Genomic DNA, 14,452 nt, shown 5'->3' on the forward strand with positions numbered 1-14,452 from the left:
AATTCGTCCCACCTCCAAATAACTTGAGAGCGATTTGTGCTCCCACCATTTTGATTGCTCTGTACGCATGCATTTCTCTAGTTGCTTAAATACATCTTTTAATTCAAAACTCCCAGTCTTAGCCATAATCGGAGGAGCATCGTATGCTGCTTCAGTAATTGGTAAGTCATCAAACATTTCTGCTGCCGCTTCCTCGCGGCTTTTCAAAGCGTCGGCGGCCATGGTATCCTTTAGTTGCGGGAAAATCGGAGTAGTCGAAAACAGTAAAACGCCAAAATAGTATTCACTGCTTCCCCAAGCACACTCCTTCACCGGTAAGTATAGTCATTCAGCTCCTACCTTACAACCTTCGAGGCTGGGCTCAATCACTGCAATGAAAGTCCGTTCGCCTGTGGTATCAGTAGGAACATGTACAGCTGACTGGGGGCTGCTGCGGCTGAACCAAACAGGAACACAGGATGCTTCCGGAACACCGGGAGCTGGCTTCCTGCCGCTCGGCCCTGTCGAAGGAGGGGTCCGTCCCACACCGAAAAACCTTGTCGGTGTCAAAATATCCAAAGAACTCCGCCTTGTAATCCCGTTTGACAAGAAGGACGAAAACGGACCCAATCTGCTATGCAAAAGTGTTTATTATTCCGTTGGAATACCAAGCACCGCCATGACGCGTTTCGGCCTCAGAAAGACTTCGAACACATGACGCTAAGAAAAAAGCCATTGAATTTAAAGTGAACGAAGTGAACATCCACGTGACTATGGGGCCAATAGACATGGAAGACATACTGGTTTGTGACATGGCATGATGTAAACGATGGCAAAAAATACTATAAAATACATAGCGGTTGCTTAAGTGGCTCATACTGAAATATCAAATGTATTAACTACATAAAAAGCAACAATTCAACAAGATTGTTGATGATGGACAATGCATAAAAACTGATATTACTTTTGTGCAAATCACACAATAGTTCGAACCGTGACATGTACGATTAGAGCATTATATATATATATATTCTTTTTTTTATATATATAGGGAGGTTTGTTACAAAGGAACAAACAAACGAGTCTTTCAAAGCAGCATATCCTTATCTACTGTGAAGTGTACTTGAAGGTTTTCTACTGCTTTGTGAGAGAACACAGGAGAAGAGAAGACCACTAATGAATTGTATATCTTTCGTGAGCCTTTCTGTTGCATATCTGTCTTTATATTCCTATGACTCATCCCAAATCTTATGATGCCTCATATTGGTCCTATGTTGTTGATAAGGGATACATAAAAACATCTATTTTGCACCAAAATTCAACTTTGATTCTCTGTATGTATGTCAATTTTGGCTAAAATATTAAGTTCTCGTTTGAAGAGAGTGAGACCAACAACCAGGATACAGTACAACTCTTAAAGTGCAATAAGTCATAAGATACATTTTTTCTCACTGATCCGAGTCAAATTCTCTCACCATCTTATAAATAAATATTGGGAAGGTTCCAATATTAAAACGCATTACAGGAACCACTCCTCATGGCAATTATTACAGTACAGAAACGACAGTGCTTTGAGTAAAGTATTCTTCATTAAGGTGCAACTCGTAGATGAATATAAATTGCGTTTTCAAATAAGAATGTAGAGTACATTTTCTAGGCAATCAATACAGGAACCATACCCCGAAGTAGTTGTTACATGGCAATTGTTACAGTAAATAAACGACAGTGATTTGAGTAAAGTATTCCTCATTAAGGTGCAACTCGTAGATGAATCAGAATGTAGAGTACATTTTGTAGGCAATTAAGACAGGAACCATACCCCAAAGCAGTTGCTACAGTACATGGATAAAAGCGCTTGTGAGTAAAGTACTCATTAGTAAAGTGCAATTTATAAATGAATATAAAGTGCATTTCCAAGTCAGTTGTTTTAGTGCATGGTTGACAGTCCTACTTAAATGAACGCTAAATAAAATGATCGTCATTAAAGTGCATTTGGAAAAACAGTTCATCCCAAATTGATAATTACATTACATGGATAGTAAAGTGCTTGTTTCCTGTAAACCTCCATTTCTTTATATATTTTGTAACCATAAAATCATACAAGAAAGGGAGGAAAGGGGCAAGACTTTTTCACCCAGAAAGAAAAGACCTCGAGAAGCATAATATATAAAAAACAAAGGCATAAGAGATACATAGGTGAAGTCACAATCATGTACAGTTCCCCAGTTTTGAAAGACCCGGGGGACAGGAAGCAGTAGACTTAAGTTATAAATGTACATGTAGTTGTGCATCCACATTCAAGCCCTATGGAATTTCAGTCCCTGAAGTGATGATCCGTCTTGATTCCGTTCTTCTCAGCACTAGTTCTTCATTTCCTCCTCTCGGTTTTGTCGGAATATGTTTGGTCGTCATTGTGTACCTCCCATATGTGTTTGGCTATTGTATACAAGTAGTCACTATTGTTAATGGCTCCAATGTGTTGAATAATGTGCAGTTTGAGCTTGTTCACTGTGTTTCCAACATATTTCTTGCCACAACCACATTCTAAAACATATACAACATAGGAGGTTTTACAGAATATGAGTTCTTTGATTTTCTTTATGTACCATCCAACGATTGAAACTCTTTCTTGCTACTTCCGATTTGACTGGCTTTGCATTTGTGGCATTTATAAAAGCCTGTTCTTTTAAGCCAGTTTCCTCCACTTTTTACCTGAGATGAGAAATAGCTTTGCATCAGTAGATCACCAAGAGAGGATGTTTTCTGTATGTTAATTTTGGCTATTCTGTTATGGAGTCCTTTAGTTTTTTATCTTTCTTTAAAATACTTAAATTTTCTGTTAATGCTTTCCTAGCTTTTTTATCCAAGCAGTTAAAATCCATCATATATCTGATGATGTCTTCATTTGGATCATTTTTGTTTGTTTTGGGTACAAGTAAATACTCTCTGATACATGTTTTTACTCTTTTTTTTGCATCCTATAGGACAGATATAAGGCATCCTAGGTTTTGAAAGCATGCAAATATTTCAATTTTCTGTATAAAGAATTAATTTTCTTCAGAGTAATTCCTTCTAGCTCTTAACAACTCTCCATACAGTACGCTCCATTTGAGAGTCTTGGGATGTGCACTGTTTGCAAACAGTATCCTATTACAACTGGTAGGCTTGTGATGTTGTTTTGTGCAAACGTTGTCCTCTTCAATATAAACTCAAATGTCCAAATAGTCAATTGTTTCCTTGCTCATGTGAGAGGTGAACTGTAAATGCTGTGGGTTTTGATAAAAGGAATCTAAAAAACATTTTAATTCATCTGTTTCACCCTCCAAGATTAAAACCAGATTGTCGATATAACGGATCCATAAAATTATTTTCTTCAATATCTTGTTGTTCTTTTTGGTCCAGATATACTCAGCTTCCCAATATCCCATTATTAGAGTGGCATACATTGTGGCAAATGATGTGCCCATCACAGTACCTTTTTTCTGTATGTAGTATTTACCGTCAAATAGGTAAACATTATTGGTAAAACAGGACATTATTTCTAAAAGCATGTATGAATAAGCTTTGAGATTGTGATCGGAAAAAGTATTTGCAAGCTTTCAGGCCATCTTCAGGTACTATAGACGTGTATAGAGATACAACATCTATACTGTGGCCCTTGTATAGTCTGCTTTCCATGGTATGCCATTGATCTGGATTAAAAAGTCTATTGAGTCTCTGATATATGAGGGTAGATTTGCCACATATGGAAATAGGAATATATCGACAAATCTGGAGCCATTTTTGAGCAAGGAACTGCATGAACCTACAATTGGATGTCCCAGGGGATTATCAAGGCATTTGTGTACTTTCAGTAACACATAGATCATAGGCATTGCTGGATGAGTTGTTTTTAAGTATGAGCATTCTTCTTCTTCCAGTAATCCCAGATCATGCCAATTGTCAATTTTTTTGTGGAATTCTGATATGATTCATTTTGTTGAATCTTGTCTCAGCATTTCATAGAAGTGAGGATTATACAATTGTGTTTTTACTTCTTGCTGGTATTTTATTCAGTCCATGACTACTATGTTTCCTACCTTATTGAAAGACCTAATGATGATGCTCATGTTATTTTTTGGTCTTTTAGGGCCCACCAATCTTCTTTGGTCATATTATTTTGCTGGTGAGAACTGTTCTTCTTTTCTTTGAAAAATATATTCCTTAATTCTTCCACCACCCTTTCCTGAAAAGTATCTATTTTGTTGCTGGGAGGAAGCTGTGGGCAGAATTTCGATGTTGGTCTGCATCCACTTATGGCAGACTTGTTAGTTTCAATACCCATTCTTCGACAATATTCTTTATCTGGTATTGCCTGCATATTATAAGCTTCTTGGGCAGTCTCTGACTCATTCACTAAACTGGTTAGTATTTTTAAGGGAGCAACATCTTCAAGCAATTAGTTTAAGAGGGTTTGAGGGACACTGCCTTTTTGTACATGATATTTTTGCATAGCAAAATTTTTCTTCAATTTTAATTTTCTACAGAATTTATAAAGATCAATATGTGCTGTAGCTAGATTGATTCCCATACTTGGACAAAATGTAGCCCTGTTGTAGAGTTTTGTGTTTCTGGTTCAGGACTTTCAATGAAAGTTTGATCACCAGATCATCCGCTATATTGATTGCTCTTTTTGTTTCATTTTGTTTTTGATCCCTTTCCCTCTTCCTTTTTCGACTTTGCCTTGTTCTCTTTGGTTTCCCATTGCTGGAGCTCCTCTGCATCTCCATGCGTAGTCTTTTAGAAGAGGCTCATTTCGCCGGAAAAGTCTAGTCTTGGTTGTGTCATCGACTGTCCTCCATCCCCCAAACTCACTTCAGAGATTTCAATGCAGGATGGTGGCCTTATGGTTTCTTGTAGTTGATCCATTGCTTGATGCAGTCGCCAGTAGGTAGTTATAGATAGGACCATGTTTCCCTAGGACTTGCCACCGTTTGACAAATCTTCACGAATGTTCCCCAAAAAAGTGTCATCCCCCCCCCCAAAAAAGGGCGACCCCCTGTGCCTGCACAGACGGACGCTCCCTCCCACTGCTGCTACCTACCTGCCTCCGCTGCCTGACGCCTGTTTGCCGCTCCTCACCACCTACCTGACGCCGCTGCCTGCATCTCGCCTCCGCCTCCCAGGTACCGCCTGCTGCTTCCTGGCCGCCACCCACGCCGCTACCTTCACTCCTCACGCCCGCTGACCACCGCCACTTACCTGGTCACTCCTTGGGCTCCGTCGCTTCCCGCCGATTTTCCCGCCGTTTTCTCGGCGCCGCTGCCCCAGGCGCACACTCCCACTCCCGCCTCCTCCTTCAGTCCCGCCCCCCCTCCCTGCCCATTGGCCACCCCGCTCCCGCCTCCCGCTGACCCTCCCTCCCGGCTCCTTATTTAAGGGGACCCCGCGGGCTGGTCAGTGCGACCCCCTGTGCCTGCACAGACGGACGCTCCCTCCCACTGCTGCTACCTACCTGCCTCCGCTGCCTGACGCCTGTTTGCCGCTCCTCACCACCTACCTGACGCCGCTGCCTGCATCTCGCCTCCGCCTCCCAGGTACCGCCTGCTGTTTCCTGGCCGCCACCCACGCCGCTACCTTCACTCCTCACGCCCGCTGACCACCGCCACTTACCTGGTCACTCCTTGGGCTCCGTCGCTTCCCGCCGATTTTCCCGCCGTTTTCTCGGCGCCGCTGCCCCAGGCGCACACTCCCACTCCCGCCTCCTCCTTCAGTCCCGCCCCCCCTCCCTGCCCATTGGCCACCCCGCTCCCGCCTCCCGCTGACCCTCCCTCCCGGCTCCTTATTTAAGGGGACCCCGCGAGCTGGTCAGTGCGACCCCCTGTGCCTGCACAGACGGACGCTCCCTCCCACTGCTGCTACCTACCTGCCTCCGCTGCCTGACGCCTGTTTGCCGCTCCTCACCACCTACCTGACGCCGCTGCCTGCATCTCGCCTCCGCCTCCCAGGTACTGCCTGCTGCTTCCTGGCCGCCACCCACGCCGCTACCTTCACTCCTCACGCCCGCTGACCACCGCCACTTACCTGGTCACTCCTTGGGCTCCGTCGCTTCCCGCCGATTTTCCTGCCGTTTTCTCGGCGCCGCTGCCCCAGGCGCACACTCCCACTCCCGCCTCCTCCTTCAGTCCCGCCCCCCCTCCCTGCCCATTGGCCACCCCGCTCCCGCCTCCCGCTGACCCTCCCTCCCGGCTCCTTATTTAAGGGGACCCCGTGGGCTGGTCAGTGCGACCCCCTGTGCCTGCACAGACGGACGCTCCCTCCCACTGCTGCTACCTACCTGCCTCCGCTGCCTGACGCCTGTTTGCCGCTCCTCACCACCTACCTGACGCCGCTGCCTGCATCTCGCCTCCGCCTCCCAGGTACCGCCTGCTGCTTCCTGGCCGCCACCCACGCCGCTACCTTCACTCCTCACGCCCGCTGACCACCGCCACTCACCTGGTCACTCCTTGGGCTCCGTCGCTTCCCGCCGATTTTCCCGCCGTTTTCTCGGCGCCGCTGCCCCAGGCGCACACTCCCACTCCCGCCTCCTCCTTCAGTCCCGCCCCCCCTCCCTGCCCATTGGCCACCCCGCTCCCGCCTCCCGCTGACCCTCCCTCCCGGCTCCTTATTTATGACGCCCCCTCAGCGACCGCGCAGCGGACGCGCGCAGCGGGAGCGCCGATTGAGCGCCGAAGGTGCGCCAAAGGTAAGCCCGTCTGCGCCCGTCCGCGCCTGGACCGCGCCCAGCGCCAGACCCCCTGGTCCCCGCGCCCGCCAGCCCCCCCCAGGACCTACGACTTCGCTACGCTCATCGCACTCAAAACCGCCCGAGCCCCCGGTTGCTACCGAGCGTCCCCGCGACGCACCCAGGGACCCTTCGCCTGCCGATCCTGCAACTTCTCTTGCCTCCAAACAAGCACCACGCCCACCAAGACAGACAACAGCAACCACCTCAAGTGCATCCTGCTCAACACCCGCTCCGTCCACAGACACGCCGTGGAACTCTGGAACCTCCTCGACACTGCATCTCCAGACGTCGCCTTCCTCACGGAAACCTGGATGAACGACTCTTCAGCCCCCGACATCGCCATAGCCATCCCGGACGGCTACAAGATCATCAGGAAGGATCGCGTCAACCAGACCGGAGGAGGCATCGCCATCGTACACAAGAGCACCATTCGCATCTCGACTGACTCCATCGACGTATTCAACGCCGCCGAATACCTGCACTTCCAGATCCACACCGACCCCAAGACTACCCTCAGAGGCACCCTCATCTACAGACCCCCGGGACCACGCGCACAGTTCTGCGAAGACATCGCCGACTTCATCAGCCCTCACGCCCTCCCCTCCGCCGACTACATCCTCCTCGGGGACCTCAACTTCCACCTGGAGAGCAACAATGACCGCAACACCACCGCCCTGCTGGATAACCTCGCCAACCTCGGACTTCAGCAACTGGTCAACACCCCCACCCACTTCGCCGGCCACACGCTCGACCCACTCTTCTCGTCCAGCAAGCACGTCACCTTCAGCCACTCCACCGGACTTCACTGGACCGACCACAGCTGCGTCCATTTCAGCTTCAGAAAGAACACGGTCCACCATCACCCGAAGCAGGCTCCCCACAGAAACTGGAGCAAGATCACCGCCGACCAGCTCGCCACCTCCCTCAGCCAGAGCCCACCTGTCAGGACCACGGACCCTAACACAGCTGCCCTCGACCTCACGCAGTGGCTGACCTCCTGTGCAGACGACCTCGCGCCACTGAAGAACCCCCTCACCAGGCCCAGAAGCAAGAAGGCCCCCTGGTTCACCGACGAACTTAAGGACTCCAAGAAGGCCTGCCGCACCCTCGAGAAGGCCTGGCTCCTCAACAAGACCGCCGACAACAGAACAGCACTGAAACTCGCCACTCGCAGACATCACCAGCTCATCCGCACCACCAAGAAGAAATCTCTGCGGGAACGACTGGACAAGAACGCCCATGACAGCAAGGAGCTCTTCAACATCGTCAAGGAGTTCTCCAACCCCAGCACCGGCAACAACGACATCACTCCCTCACAGGACCTCTGCGACTCCCTCGCCTCGTACTTCCACCGCAAGATCGCCAACATCCACAACAGCTTCGACATTTCACCCCCGCACCCATCGGTCGTACCTTCGCACCCCGCCGCCACCCTCCAGACATGGACCGAGGTGACCCCCGAAGACACGTCACGCATGATGAACACCATCCACTCCGGATCTCCGACCGACCCGTGCCCCCATCATGTTTTCAACAAGGCAGCCTCTACCATCGCACCCCACCTCCGAGACATCATCAACACCTCCTTCAACACAGCAACTTTCCCGGAGAGCTGGAAGCACGCCGAACTCAGCGCTCTGCTGAAGAAACCAACAGCGGACCCGACCGACCTCAAGAACTTCCGCCCCATCTCGCTCCTTCCTTTCCCCGCCAAAGTCATCGAGAAGGTCGTCAACAAGCAACTGGCAGCCTTCCTCGAGACGAACGGATCCCTCGACCCATCACAGTCCGGATTCAGAGCCAACCACAGCACCGAGACCGCCCTCATCGCAGCCACCGACGACATCCGAGCCCTGCTCGACAACGGCGAAACAGCGGCACTCATCCTCCTAGACCTCTCCGCAGCATTTGACACTGTCTGCCACCGCACACTAGTCCAACGCCTCAACGACACCGGCATCCAAGGGAAGGCTCTGGAATGGATCATCTCATACCTCTCCGGCAGAACACAGAGAGTACGCCTCCCTCCGTTCCGCTCCGAGGCCACCGAAGTCATCTGCGGCGTCCCGCAAGGATCGTCGCTCAGCCCCACTCTCTTCAACATCTACATGAAACCCCTCGCTGCCATCGCAAGCCAACACAACCTCAACATCATTTCCTACGCCGATGACACCCAGCTAATTCTCTCCCTCACCAGAGACCCCGACACCGCCAAAGCCAGCCTGCACGAAGGGATGACAGACGTCGCTGAATGGATGAACATCAGCCGCCTGAAACTGAACACGGACAAGACAGAAGTCCTCATCCTGGGACCATCACCCTCCGCATGGGACGACTCCTGGTGGCCCCCGGCACTAGGCACCGCACCTGAACCGACGGACCACGCACGCAACTTGGGCGTCATACTGGACTCCTCCCTATCGATGACCAGACAAGTCAACGCCGTCTCCTCAGCTTGCTTCCACAACCTCCGCATGCTCCGAAAGATCTTCCGATGGATCCCAACCGAGACCAGGAAGACGGTCACCCACGCTCTCGTCACCAGCAGACTAGACTACGGAAACACCCTCTACGCCGGTACTACGGCCAAGCTTCAGAAAAGACTTCAGCGTATCCAGAACGCCTCCGCCCGACTCATCCTGGACGTCCCCCGACGCAGCCACATCTCGTGCCACCTGAGAGACCTGCACTGGCTCCCGGTCAACAAGAGGATCACGTTCAGACTCCTCACCCACGCACACAAGTCCCTCCACGACCTAGGCCCAGGGTACCTCAACAGCCGCCTCACCTTCTACACGCCCACCCGCCGGCTACGTTCCGCTAACCTCGCCCTCGCCGTCGTCCCTCGCATCCAGAGAGCCACCGCTGGAGGAAGGTCATTCTCCTACCTGGCAGCTAAGACTTGGAACTCCCTACCCGTCCACCTGCGGATGACCCAGGACCACCTGGCCTTCAGGAAACAGCTCAAGACCTGGCTGTTCGAGCAGTAGCAGACCCCCTTCCCCAAGCGCCTTGAGACCCTTACGGGTGAGTAGTGCGCGATATAAGTTCCATGATTGATTGATTGATTGATTGATTGACAATATGGAGCAACAGAGGAAATTAAAAAGCAGGTCACCCTCCACTCATAACAACAATATATCAATAAAGACCTACTCTGGACATGGACCAATAATTTTTCAAAGACCCACGGGCAGGGTAATCAACTGTCCTCTCAACAAATAGCTTCTAACAAATGCTGCTCATAACCGGATCTTGATGTCCAAATTTGGATGCCTGTCTATCAACCCCGCTTATAGCCCCATATGTAAGTGCACATGGAGGAAAAATGTGTGAATGGTCTGGAACTACCTCACGTAAGCACCACCAATGGAGCTGTTGGTAGGTACTCACCAGTCTGCTCACATTTCATTATCATTGGTGACGTTCAAGAAAAAAAATTAAATCCGTGACAAATGTGAAAAAAAGAAAGAAGAAAAACCTAGTCATGTGTAAAAGGATGCACAACAGCTACTTGTCATGTGCTATGACCCCATAGTGAAAATAAAAGGTAAACTTGCTTCTCCAAGCTAAAATGAGATATGACTCACTCGCAACAATGCCAACTTTGATAGATGCCATGAGCCCACTCAGGTTAAAAATAGAACACACAATGTTGCAAACCTCTTCAATTAGGGAAGGCCAACATATTTCATTGCCAAATACCTTACGGCAATTTCATCAGGGCTCGGGGTCAGTCTTCACCTCACTAGTGATTCATTCTGAGCCTGGGGAGACAGACAAACAAACAAGACACAGACACATTCAAGCTCAGGCTCAGGGGAGTATGTGCTGTTACCTAAGTGCCATGTCAGTTTGGCCGGCCTAACACAGCCAGCCAAACTGACATGCGCACTTGAAAGTGCACATCTACCACCCCTCCTGCCCACTCCAATGGCCCGGCCCGCCACTCCCCCTGCACACTCTGGCTTAGACCTGCAGCTGAAAAATTAAACATAATAAAATATTGTTTTATTTTCCAGTTGTTGGCTCTGAGCCAGTGGGGCGACACTCCTCCGCCATTGCAAAGGAGCCCCTGCTGGCAGAATAAAGTCAGCAACGAGCAGAAATAGGCAAGACAAAGGTGAAAAACGAGTAGAAAGAGGCAAAATAAAGGTGAGAATTGAGCAGAAACAGGTAGAATTAAGGTCAGGAAGCAGCAGAAAGAGGCAGAATAAAAGAGAGAAATGAGCAGAGAGAGGCAAAATAAAGGTCAGAAACAAGCAGAAAACGCAGAATAAAGGTCAGAAATGAGCAGAAAGAGGCAAATAAAAGGACAGACACGAGCTGAAAGAGGCAAAATATAGGTCAGAAACTAGCAAAGAGACACAAAATGGAGGTCAGAAATTAGCAGAAAGAGCAGCGGCGTAGCTAGGGGGGGCGGTGGGGGCGGTCCGCCCCAGGCGGCACTATTCTGGGGGCGGCGGCCCCGTGGCACTGTTGGCCCATTGCGGCAGCCTTTATAATTTATTTGGGACACTCACTGACACTACTGTCAGTCATTACAGTAGTGTCGGTGTCCCCAAATAAATTAGAACGGCCGCCGCAAAGGGCCACCAGTGCCACGCCCTCCTTGCAACTACTGCTTCCTGAATCCTGCGCGCACGCACGCACGCGCCCAGAACCACGTAGCGTAGTGGTGGTGCACGACCTGAATGGCGAATAGAGGGAAGGACTCCAATGAGCTCTGTCAGCTCAGGGTCGGATCCAGCCGTGGACGAGCCCTCCCCTTCGTATGGTGCACCGACAGGGGATAAAAATGTTTTCTCTGGCCCATGCCAGAGTGCAGGTAGAATTATCTAGCTCATTTCTACCAGAGTGTGACTGCCTGGGGGAGGGGGGGTGTAGGAGAGTAGGGTCTGCTATCCTATGGTCACCCCAAATTTTTGCTTTTTGCTTCACTGGTTTTTGACATATTGAGGCTGTGGGCCTGCCAATCAGACCCCCAGCCTGCTGTTCTCTCTACTAAATTAAAACTATGCACCCTAGGTGCATAACCAATTGGAAGTGGATCACCCTGTGAGCCCCTGTACCAGTGTACACTAGGTACCCAGGGCATTGGTGTCTCCAAGGCCTGCCAGGGGTTGAAGCATGTATTATGCCACCCCAGGCTTGGCCTAAAAAATTTGACACAACTGGCTGATCACTCAGCTGGGGTAAGTTGGTGTAACCACCTCTTACTTAGGTGTAGTATACCTATACCTAACCTTAAATGGGACACCTGGTAACCTATAAGTCACTCCTATGGCAGGCCTTAACAATCCTGAAGGCAGAGTGCTTGGTTCCATGTGAGATGGTGCTCTGGCATGAGCTGAGCCTGTCTGCAGTGGTCGGAACAACTTCTTTCTACTGTTTCCAGATATCGTCATACCATATACTCTTAAGTGCATTATGAACCTCGCGGTTAAATGCTATCTTTGGTTTGGCTTTATCAAAACATGTCGAGTAAGGTGTCATACGAATTGGAATACTAACCCCTCGCCAATTCTGGCGACGGGGTTAGCATTCCACCCTTCTAGAGGGACACGACATGTACAGTACCTGAAACCCGGGTAAAATCAGACATAGACTCAGCTCCACAAAATGGATGCTGCCAGCACAGACACAAGTATGCCCTCCTGCTGCTGGGAGTCCTTCCAGCTTGGGAGGTGTGGACAAAGGGTTTCCTGCCAGGGGAGGTGCGTGCACCACCCCAGACAGGATTTTGTGTATTGGTCAGGTAGGGCTTGAAAGAAACCAGACATGCCTGTGGCTCACAAGGAGCCTCGGTGCATATGCCAGTTCAAACCGGTCCTGGGGCACACCAGCCCTGGGCCTGGGGCGAGCTGGACAAAGGATTGGGGGTGTAACCACCCCCCTTCCTGGTCCCACCCTTAGGGAGGGACCTAGCAGGTAGTCCGGCCCCTAGAATCCGCTTAAAGGTAGGAGCTGTGTCCTAAGACTTCAGACATCCTGGAATCAACTTGAAACTAAGAAGAAGACGGGAACTTCGACATTCTGCTGCACAGAAGACTGAAGGAAATCTCCCCTGTGGTCAGGGAGTGACCACCTTGCTAACGCAAGCACCATCCAGCGAATCAACATCTGCTTTGCCGCCGCCTCCCGCCGGAGCCTGAGCCCAGAGACTGACAAGACCTGGACCTCCAGACCTCTCACCGCCCGATCCACAGTCCCTGAAAAGAGGAGACCCGTGGAGGCACCGAGACACGTGGAGCCAGCCATCTTGGAACGACAACGACAAGCTGCAAGCGCAACAACCGAGGCTCCCTCCAAGTTGTGCTTTGGGATCTGAGAAGCCCAACCCTCGAGCAGCATCTGCACCAAAAGTGAGCCCTCCAGCATCTCCACGATCTGCGTGGGGCCCTTCTGCATTTTGCCACTCGACGCGCCTAACCGGTTGCTGGCCCGCTGGCTAGTGGCCATCTTGGCGACGAACTTCAAGAAATACACCACTGGTCTGGTTGCACCAGACTGGCCCTTGCTCCCCTCCAAAGGAGCAGTCCCTCTGACCTTGCTGGTCAGAACCATCAGCTTATCTTGTTCTCCACAACAATTGCTTTTGCCAAGGCTTGTTTGCTTCGATCAAGTCGCCGACACCGCCGACAGCGAGAGCCTGCGTGGGACAGCTCGTGAACCAACTCCTGGACGTCGTCGACCTCCAGGGACCACGTGGCTGCAGAGACAAGCTACACCTTTCTTCCTGTTTGCACCCGACATTGCCTGGTATCCACCTGGTGCCACGCTGGTCACTGGCTAGTGACTGTGAACACTGTCCCCTCTGCTTACAGGTCTTCTGCAACTCCGATCCACCCTTGGATCCACCGCATCTCTTCCAGACCGACCGCCTGCAGCATCTTTGTCTTCAGGCTCCACGGAACAGATAGAAGAAACCCGAGGCACTTCGAGGCCTATGCACCCGCTTCCTGTGGGTGAGGTAAAGCTGGCACTCCTGTGCCCAAGTGTAGTATTACATCTCTAGTGCCTGTGTTTCAAGTCTTGAGTTCCTAGTCCATCCGGAAGATCCTCTTTGCAGTAACTTTGTACTTTTTACGCACCCATCGAAACCTATATGAGCACGCGTGTGACTAATTGCTCTGCACACGCCACCCGTGGACCTCCTGGTCACTAACTGAAGTTAGCTCCTTGTAGGCCCAGCGATTCTAGAGGCCCTAGGCCTTTTCCCTTTTCTGTTCGTGGTACTTATACCACTATTTTAGTATATGGTTTGAGCGGCCACCAGGGCCTATCCATATAAAGTGCAACTTCTGTGTATTCTACTGTAATCTTGTTTGACGATTTGTGCTCCTGTGTTCATAAAGAGACTAGGTGTTACTTTGAGAAATAAATACATATATATTTTGAATATATATCTGTGTGGTGTCCTTTCATTGGTATAAAAGGGGGTTACATTTGGTAAAACAGCTGGCTTAACATGCTTCACGAGTTTAGCCTCAAAGACTGCTTAGCCTACGCTACCACTAGGGCAGTTAGTCCGAAAAGGTTGACTTACAACCACACCATAAGGGTTGCTTGGCATGGTACAAGGTGGTCACTTTAACTAGTGAACATCATATACCAGGCCAACTTCTCACATTGGTGAGCAGCGGTTGGATTTGAGCTTGCTGTGTTTTACCATTGTAATCTCTTGGTTACCAATTGAAAGATCAC

The 14,452-nt window shown here is 50.1% G+C and overlaps 1 protein-coding gene across 3 annotated transcripts in view; it reads right to left on the reverse strand.

The window, feature by feature from the left end:
- LOC146809036 (lens fiber membrane intrinsic protein-like) overlaps positions 1-686 on the reverse strand; it is a 636,754-nt gene extending 636,068 nt beyond the window's left edge. For all 3 annotated transcript variants that reach the window (XM_085615843.1, XM_085615841.1, XM_085615842.1), the window contains exon 1: positions 340-686. The gene's annotated coding sequence lies outside the window, so the exon portion shown is untranslated. The remainder of the gene's footprint in view (positions 1-339) is intronic.
- Between the last annotated feature and the right edge of the window lie 13,766 nt (positions 687-14,452).

This window comes from Triturus cristatus, chromosome 7, assembly GCF_964204655.1.
Source record: "Triturus cristatus chromosome 7, aTriCri1.1, whole genome shotgun sequence".
In the NCBI taxonomy this organism is placed as follows: domain Eukaryota; kingdom Metazoa; phylum Chordata; class Amphibia; order Caudata; family Salamandridae; genus Triturus; species Triturus cristatus.